At 34.9% G+C, this 9,752-nt stretch overlaps 1 long non-coding RNA gene across 1 annotated transcript; it reads right to left on the bottom strand.

Moving 5' to 3' along the window:
• Positions 1-8,197: 8,197 nt before the first annotated feature.
• On the bottom strand, positions 8,198-8,920 carry LOC131228595 (uncharacterized). Its single transcript, XR_009163016.1, has 4 exons — positions 8,748-8,920; positions 8,565-8,669; positions 8,407-8,481; positions 8,198-8,312 (listed from the first exon to the last, which is right to left on the bottom strand). It is a non-coding gene; the product is annotated as an uncharacterized LOC131228595 (long non-coding RNA).
• Between the last annotated feature and the right edge of the window lie 832 nt (positions 8,921-9,752).

The raw sequence follows: 9,752 nt of genomic DNA, 5'->3' as shown, positions 1-9,752 counted from the left end.
TTTGAGAATACATTTAGGTTTTAGGTTTAGGTTTAGGTTTTCAGTTATAGGCATAGGTTTAGGTTTAGGTTAAGGTTATATGCTATAGGTTTAGGGAACTGAGAATAGGTTAAGTTTAGGTTTAGGAAATCAGGATCGGGTTTAGGTTTGGGTTATCAAGTTTAGGTTTAGGTTTAGGTTAGGTAGTTGAGATTAGGATTAGGTGTAGGTTTAGGTTTAGGTGATTGTTATATGTTATATGGTTTAGGTTAGTTAGTGTTTAGTTGGTTATAAGCATAGGTTTAGGGAATTGAAATAGGTTAAGGTTTAGGTTTAGAAATCGGATTCGGTTCGGATCGGGTTTAGTTTGGGTTTTCAAGTTTAGGTTTAGGTTTAGGTTAGGGTAGTGTGTAGGTGTTAGGATTTGAGATACATTAGTTGTAGGTTTAGTTAGTTGTAGTTTATTGTTAAGTTTAGGTTTAGGTAGGTTGTTAGGTTTGGTTTAGGTTTAGTAGTTAGGTTTGGTAGTCTTATAGGTTTAGGTTTAGTATAGGTTATAGGATGTTATTTTAGGTTATAAGCGTAGGTAGGTTTAGGTTTAGGAATGTGGTTGGTTGGTTTGGTTTAGTTTAGGTTTATTAGTGTAATAGGTTAGGTTAGGTTTAGTTTAGGTTTGAAACATTTCAATTTTAGGTTTAGGTTGTTAGGTAGGTTAGTAGTTTAGGTTATAGTGATAGGTTTAGGTTAGTTAGGTTAAGTTAAGGTTTAGGTTTAGAAATCGAGTTCGAGGGTTTGGTTTGGGTTTTCAAGTTTAGGTTTAAGTTTAGGTTAGGAGTTGAATTAGGATTAGGTGTAGGTTTAGTTTAGGATTTGAGAATACATTTAGTTTTAGGTTTAGGTTTAGGTTGTTGGTTTAGGTTTAGGTTTAGGTTATAAGTCATTGGTTTAGGGAATTGAGAATAGGTTAATATTTAGGTTTAGGAAATCGAGTTCGAGTTCGGGATCGGGTTTAGGTTTGGGTTAGGGAGTTGAGATTAGGATTAGGTGTAGGTTTAGGTTTAGGGATTTGAGAATACATTTAGGTTTTAGGTTTAGGTTTAGGTTATAGGTTATTGGTTTAGGTTAAGGTTTAGGTTTAGGTTTAGGTTTAGGTTATAAGCAATAGGTTTAGGGAATTGAGAATAGGTTAAGGTTTAGGTTTAGGGAATCGGGTTCGGGTTCGGGATCGGGTTTAGGTTTGGGTTTTCAAGTTTAGGTTTAGGTTTAGGTTAGGGAGTTGAGATTAAGATTAGGTGTAGGTTTAGGTTATATGTTATATAGGTTTAGGTTTAGGTTTAGGTTTAGGTTTAGGTTTAGTTTATAAGCTATAAGTTTAGGAAATTGAGAATAGGTTAAGGTTTAGGTTTAGGAAATCGGGTTCGGGTTCGAGATCGGGTTTAGGCTTGGGTTTTCAAGTTTAGATTTAGGTTAGGGAGTTGAGATTAGGATTAGGTGTAGGTTTAGGTTTAGAAATTTGAGAATACATTTAGGTTTTAGGTTTAGGTTTAGGTTATAGGTTACTGGTTTAGGTTTAGGTTTAGGTTTAGGTTATAAGCTATAGGTTTAGGAAATTGAGAATAGGTTAAGGTTTAGGTTTAGGAAATTGGGTTCGGGTTCGGGATCGGGTTTGGGTTTGGGTTTTCAAGTTTAGGCTTAGGTTTAGGTTAGGGAGTTGAGATTAGGATTAGGTGTAGGTTTAGGTTTAAGGATTTGAGAATACATTAAGGTTTAGGTTTAAAAAATCGGGTTCGGGTTTGGGATCGGGTTTAGGTTTGAGTTTTCATGTTTAGGTTTAAATTTAGGTTAGGGAGTTGAGATTAGGATTAGGTGTAGGTTTAGGTTTAGGGATTTGAGAATACATTTAGGTTTTAGGTTTATGTTTAGGTTATAGGTTATAAGTTATAGGTTTAGGTTTAGGTTTAGGTTTAGGTTAAGGTATAGGTTTATGAATTGGTTTCAGTTTAGTTTATAAGCAATAGGTTTAGGGAATTGAGAATAGGTTAGTTTAGGAAATCGGGTTCGGGTTCGGGATTGGGTTTAGGTTTCGGTTTAGGTTAGGGAGTTGATATTAGGATTAGGTGTAGGTTTAGGTTTAGGGATTTGAGAATACATTTAGGTTTTAGGTTTAGGTTTAGGTTATATGTTACAGGTTTAAGTTTAGGTTAAGGTTTAGGTTTAGGCTTAGGTTTAGGTTATAGGCTATAGGTTTAGGAAATTAAAAATAGGTTAAGGTTTAGGTTTAAGAAATCGGGTTCGGGTTCGGCATCGAGTTTAGGTTTGGGTTTTCAAGTTTAGGTTTAGGTTTGGGTTAGGGAGTTAAGATTAGGATTAGTTGTTGGTTTAGGTTTAGGGATTTGAGAATACATTTAGGTTTTGGGTTTAGGTTTAGGTTATAAGTTACAGGTTTAGGTTTAGGTTTAGGTTAAGGTTTAGGTTTAGGCTTACTTTTAGGTTACAAGATATAGTTTTAGGGAATTGAGAATAGGTTAAGGTTTAGGTTTAGGAAATCGGGTTCGGGTTCGGGATCGGGTTTAGGTTTGGGTTTTGAAGTTTAAGTTTAGGTTTAGGTTAGGGAGTTGAGATTAGGATTAGGCATAGGTTTAAGTTTAGGGATTTGAGAATACATTATGGTTTAGGTTTAGGAAATCAGGTTCGGGTTCAGGATCGGGGTTATGTTTGAGTTTTCAAGTTTAGGTTTAGGTTTAGGTTAGGGATTTGAGATTAGGATTAGGTGTAGGTTTAGGTTTAGGGATTTAAGAATACATTTAGGTTTTAGGTTTATGTATAGGTTATAGATTATAGGTTTAGGTTTAGGTTTAGGTTAAGGTATAGGTTTAGGTTTCGGTTTAGGTTATAAGCAATAGGTTTAGGGAATTGAGAATAGGTTAAGGTTTAGGTTTAGGAAATCGGGTTCAGGTTCAGGATCAGGTTTAGGTTTTAATTTTCAAGTTTAGGTTTAGGTTTAGGTTAGGAAGTTGAGATTAGGATTAGGTGTAGGTATAGGTTTTAGGATTTAAGAATACATTTAAGTTTTAGGTTTAGGTTTAGGTTATAGGTTACAGGTTTAGGTTTAGGTTAAGGTTTAGGTTTAGGCTTAGGTTTAGGTTATAAGCTATATGTTTAGGGAATTGAGAATAGGTTATGGTTTAGATTTAGGAAATCGGGTTCGGGTTCAGGATCGGGTTTAGGTTTTGGTTTTCAAGTTTAGGTTTAGGTTTAGGTTAGGGAGTTGAGATTAGGATTAGGTGTAGGTTTAGGTTTAGGGATTTGAGAATACATTAGGTTTTAGGTTTAGGTTTAGGTTATATGTTATAGATTTAGGTTTAGGTTTAGGTTTAGGTTTAGGTTTAGGTTATAAGCTATAGGTTTAGGGAATTGAGAATAGGTTAAGGTTTAGGTTTAGGAAATCAGGTTCGGGTTTGGGATCGTGTTTAGGTTATCATTTTCAAGTTTATGTTAAGGTTTAGGTTAGGGAGTTGATATTAGGATTAGGTGTAGGTTTAGGTTTAGGAATTTGAGAATACATTTAGGTTTTAGGTTTAGGTTTAGGTTATAGGTTACAGGTTTAGGTTTAGGTTTAGGTTAAGGTTTAGGTTTAGGCTTAGGTTTAGGTTATATGATATAGGTTTAGGGAATTGAGAATAGGTTAAGGTTTAGGTTTTGGAAATTGGGTTCGGGTTCGAGATCGGGCTTAGGTTTGGGTTTTCAAGTTTAAGTTTAGGTTTAGGAAATCAGGTTCGGGTTCGGGATCGGGTTTAGGTTTTGGTTTTCAAGTTTAGGTTTAGGTTTAGGATAGGGAGTTGAGATTAGGATTAGGTGTAGGTTTAGGTTTAGGGATTTGAGAATACATTTAGGTTTTAGGTTTAGGTTTAGGTTATAGGTTACAGGATTAGGTTTAGGTTATGGTTATGGTTTAGGTTTAGGTTTAGGTTTAGGTTATAAGATATAGGTCTAGGGAATTAAGAATAGGTTAAGGTTTTGGTTTAGGAAATCGGGATCAGGTTTAGGTTTGGGTTTTCAAGTTTAAGTTTAGGTTTAGGTTAGGGAGTTGAGATTAGGATTAGGTGTAGGTTTAGGCTTAGGGATTTGAGAATACATTAAGGTTTAGGTTTAGGAAATCGGGTTCGGGTTCAGGATTGAGTTTAGGTTTGAGTTTTCAAGTTTAGGTTTAGGTTTAGGTTAGGGATTTGAGATTAGGATTAGGTGTAGGTTTAGGTTAAGGGATTTGAGAATACATTTAGGCTTTAGGTTTATGTTTAGGCTATAGGTTATAGGTTTAGGTTTAGGTTTAGGTTAAGGTTAGGTTTAGGTTTCAGTTTCGATTAAGGTTATAAGCAATAGGTTTAAGGAATTGAGAATAGGTTAAGATTTAGGTTTAGGAAATTGGGTTCAGATTTGGGATCGGGTTTAGGTTTTGGTTTTCAAGTTTACGTTTAGGTTTAGGTTAGGGAGTTGAGATTAGGATTAGGTGTAGGTATATGTTTAGGCATTTGAGAATACATTTAGGTTTTAGGTTTAGTTTTAGGTTATAGGTTACAGGTTTAGGTTTAGGTTTAGGTTTAGGTTTAGGTTAAGGTTTAGGTTTAGGCTTAGGTTTAGGTAATAAGCTATATGTTTAGGGAATTGAGAATAAGTTAAGATTTAGGTTTAGGAACTCGGGTTCTGGTTCGGGATCGGGTTTAGGTTTCCGTTTTCAAGTTTAGGTTTAGGTTTAGGTTAGGGAGTTGAGATTAAGATTAGGTGTAGGTTTAGGTTTAGGGATTTGAGAATACTTTTAAGTTTTAGGTTTAGGTTTAGGTTATAGGTTACAAGTTTAGGTTTAGGTTTTGGTTAAGGTTTAGGTTTAGGCTTAGGTTTAGGTTATAAGATATAGGTTTAGGGAATTGAGAATAGGTCAAGGTTTAGGTTTAGGAAATTAGGATCAGGTTCGGGATCGGGTTTAGGTTTGGGTTTTCAAGTTTAATTTTAGGTTTAGGTTAGGGAGTTGGGATTAGGATTAGGTGTAAGTTTAGGTTTAGGGATTTGAGAATACATTAAGGTTTACGTTTAGAAAATCGGGTTCGGGTTCAGGATTGGGTTTAGGTTTGAGTTTTCAAGTTTAGGTTTAGGTTTAGGTTAGGGATTTAAGATTAGGATTAGGTGTAGGTTTAGATTTAGGGATTTGAGAATACATTTAGGTTTTAGGTTTATGTTTAGGTTATAGGTTATAGGTTTGGGTTAAGGTATAGGTTTAGGTTTCGGTTTCGGTTTAGGTTATAAGCAATAGGTTTAGGGAATTGAGAATAGGTTAAGGTTTAGGTTTAGGAAATCGGGTTCAGGTTCGGGATCGGGTTTAGGTTTTGGTTTTCAAGTTTAGGTTTAGGTTTAGGTTAGGGAGTTGAGATTAGGATTAGGTGTAGGTATATGTTTAGGGATTTCAGAATACATTTAGGTTTTAGGTTTAGGTTTAAGTTATAGGTTACAGGTATAGGTTTAGGTTCTGGTTTAGGTTAAGGTTTAGGTTTAGGCTTAGGTTTAGGTTATAAGCTATATGTTTAGGGAATTGAGAATAGGTTAAGGTTTAAGTTTAGGAAATTTGGTTTGGGTTCGAGATCGGGTTTAGGTTTTGGTTTTCAAGTTTAGGTTAAGGTTTAGTTTAGGGAGTCGAGATTAGGATTAGGTTTTGGTTTTGGTTTTCAAGTTTAGGTTAAGGTTTAGTTTAGGGAGTCGAGATTAGGATTATGTTTAGGTTTAGGTTTAGGGATTTGAGAATACATTAAGGTTTAGGTTTAGGAAATCGGGTTCGGGTTTAGGATCGGGTTTAGGTTTGAGTTTTCAAGTTTAGGTTTAGGTTTAGGTCAGGGATTTGAGATTAGGATTAGGTGTAGGTTTAGGTTTAGGGATTTGAGAATACATTTAGGTTTTAGGTTTATGTTTAGGTTATAGGTTTAGGTTAAGGTATAGGTTTAGGTTTCGGTTTCGGTTTAGGTTATAAGCAATAGGTTTAGGGAATTGAGAATAGGTTAAGGTTTAGGTTTAGGAAATCGGGTTCAGGTTTGGGATCGGGTTTAGGTTTTGGTTTTCAAGTTTAGGTTTAGGTTTAGGTTAGGGAGTTGTGATTAAGATTAGGTGTAGGTTTAAGTTTAGGGATTTGAGAAAACAATTAGGTTTTAGGTTTATGTTTAGGTTATAGGTTATAGGTTTAGGTTTAGGTTTAGTTTTAGGTTAAGGTATAGGTTTAGGTTTCGATTTCGGTTTAGGTTATAAGCAATAGGTTTAGGGAATTGAGAATAGGTTAAGGTTTAGGTTTAGGAAATCGGGTTCAGGTTCGGGATCGGGTTTAGGTTTTAGTTTTCAAGTTTAGGTTTAGGTTTAGGTTAGGGAGTTGAGATTAGGATTAGGTGTAGGTTTAGGTTTAGGGATTTGAGAATACATTTAGGTTTTAGGTTTAGATTTAGGTTAAGGTTTAAGTTATAGTTTATAGGTTTAGGTTATAGGTTTACGTTGTAGTTATAGATTTTGGGATTTGAGAATAAGTTTAGGTAATAGGTTAAGGGTGTGATCCCTGCAAAAATAGATATAAACACACCCTGCTCTAATTGGTCAGGCCCTTCCAATGCTGTCCATCAGAAATGGACAACTTCATCATAGTCATAATTGCAGTTCCCATCTTTCAAGGACCTCCGCTCATCATCCGGATAGCTCCGACGCACATCCGGGTCTACTCCATCAATTTCGAGTAAATACATAAACATGGCCTGTCCAAATGGCCAGGTCACTCCAATGCTGTTCATGGAAAATGGATAGCTTCATCATTGTCATAACAGCGGTTCCCACCTTCCAAGGACCCCCGCTCAACATCCGGATAGCTCCGACGCATATCCGAGTCTGCTCCATCAATTTTGAGCTAATAAATTTAAAAACAACATAATTATATCTAAAAGTATTTAGATACCTGGGGAAGGCCTCCTATATTCATATTGTTGTTTACTCATCCCTTCGTCTATAAGCCACAATCGGCCAACACTTTCTATTGCTACCTGTACTCTGAAACCAACACAAATATAATTAGGAAACAATTTAAAGAATAAGAAAAAATGAATTTACCAGTACACATCATTAAATGTTTCCCTATAAGGAGGTGATATTATATCTTTGATAGCTACAACCTGTATGACACATCATTAAATGTTTCCCTATAATGCAACCTATATATAGATCCATGTGGCTACACCGATATTCTAGTACATTACGAACGGCTGCCTACGTTTCCAAAAAGTCAGATTGGGATCAAGCCACTACGTAGTTCTTTTTAATTAACCAAGTTACTAAAGGTCATAAATTTCATATTTAACAAAGTATCATTGAACCTCGTCTCAAATCGTTTCTGGTTGGTGCATTTAAAGAAATTCAAATACATAATCTATGTATATTCTTGTTACATCTCGTACTACAACAAGAGATAATGTTCTGTCAATACTTCAGTTACATTTGAAATTGAAATCCTTTAGTGACTTGGTTAATAAAAAACAAATGACAACAAGCCATAATTAATAAAAAGGATGTTAAAGATTAAATAAATAAAAAAAGTAACTTGATCAAAAAAGGATTTCAGTGAATAATCAAGTTTTCGTCATACAATATGTCCTAAGTTCAAAAAGTTAAATAAAACTAGTAAATATTCAAATTCTCATCAGGAATTTGGGCCAAACAACAATTTCACCCAATTGAATATCTTCAAATGTCCTGTCATCATTAAACAACTCTGCTATGCGAACATTGATATTATCTATTACAACTCTGATGCATTCTGGATGGATGCCTATAGTATCTGACACCATTCACCCACTAGCAATAGTCCGACCACGGATATCTCTCAATTGGTAAATTTGTTCCATCGATGGAGTTGTTGCAGAGTCTTCTCGAACACTTGAGAGCTCACCAGATCGATGGTGGGCCTATAAATAAAATAATGGTTTCATGTAAATAATAATGCTACTTTTATCTTTAAAAATAATAATTATATCATTTGATCGCGGCAAATGCAGTACCTGAGATGCAGCTATATCAGGGGAGCGGTGAAGTAGTTGGCTTTGATAAGTAATTTGTTACCTAAGTTCAGCAAATTGTTGCTCAACAATCGTACGAAATTCTTGCATTTGATTCATTAATGCTTCAAATTTAGCCTTAATAAACATGCGTGCATTCCTCTCCGACCGAGCTTCTATGATGTAGGGGGTGGCAACCTTCATAATAGTCTTAGAAATACCCAAATCCATGCCCCTAACCCGGCCTCTGCTATCACGACCACAAACCTAAACAATAATTTTTATGTTTAGTGATGTGTGTATATTATTATAAAAAAAACCAACGACGATGTATGTAAAGTGAGTAGAATTGATGGAAAACCTATGAAACTGGGTCGTGGTCTAAATCCTTATGCTTATTGGAAGGATCACTACCAGCTATCGATAATATTCTTTCCTATTAGAAGATAATTGTTACAATAAATCCTTCATTGTACTTAAATTAAAAAAAATGATTAAAAACTAAAAAATTATTCTCACTGCTATTTCAAGATGTGTTTGTGTTGGGTAAGACCCATCAGATCTGCTATGAGTGGCAACAAACAAGTCGGTCCTGGTGATGATAGTATTTGGATTTTCTTTTTGCTGTAATTATATAAGCAAATTAGTCAACAAGAATTTATATTCATCAATTAAATTGTCAAAAAATGTAGTACAAATTACCATTTTCTCTAATGTCCTAGCAGCACCTCGTCTTCCAGTCGTGTGTGGGCATTTCACATGTGCTCTGGAAGTCTTTCCCTTCTTACGAAGATTGATTAATAATTCTATGGATTGTAGATTAATGAAAATGTCCCAATCCTCTTGCTTCACACCAATGGGACAATTTCTTCTTCTTTCTACATCATTATCAAATTTATCATATTCCTTTCGAAGATTGTATTTCCATACCTTCCAAGCTTTACTTACTTTTGAAATGCATATTCTTTTAACTTATCATCGATGTCATACGTGGCCTATTTCATTAAATTAATAATCAAACAATCTTATTGAGTAAGAATTAGAAATAAAATCAAGAACAAACATGCTCACCAAAACCATAGACCAGATATTATCTTTAATTGCACCAGGCACTTTGCGCCAATCAGCAAATGAAATTAGACAATGTGTCCTGCCAAGTTGCCCTAAAAATGTATTGAAAGGTGCTGATATTTCTCCGACTGGTTGTTTATATTCATTTAATTCCAGTCTCTTCCTTGTACTGCTTCCTTGGGCTGAAGCTGATGAACCACCAAAATCCGACATAATTCCTGCAATTTTATAAAATAAAACAATATCTCATTATTATGTAATTGGCATTCTATTAATATTTTGATAGCTAAAAAATTGTAACAATCATTACTAAATAGAATTCAACTCACTTTCAAACTTATTTGAATCTTGTTAGTTTCTTTTCTGTTTCCTATGATGTGAGGTACTCGGCTCACTCTCTACCCATGATTTTTCCTGTACATCTTCATCTTCTTCATTTAAATCATCGATTAATGAAAGTTTTGAAGAACCTACATTCCTTCTGGCCTCAAACTTAAGTGGATCTTCAAATGCATATGCATCTTTCGTCAATCACTTAGGAACATCCAGTACAACATGCCAGTCATCTCTAGTTGGATCCTTACAGTAGAAGACCTGAGCTGCCTGAGATGCAAGAATAAACGGCTCATCGTCTTC

This window comes from Magnolia sinica, chromosome 16 (assembly GCF_029962835.1).
Source record: "Magnolia sinica isolate HGM2019 chromosome 16, MsV1, whole genome shotgun sequence".
NCBI lineage: Eukaryota > Viridiplantae > Streptophyta > Magnoliopsida > Magnoliales > Magnoliaceae > Magnolia > Magnolia sinica.
Note: the sequence above shows the minus strand (reverse complement) of the source record. Positions and strands in the feature narration are given on the sequence as shown.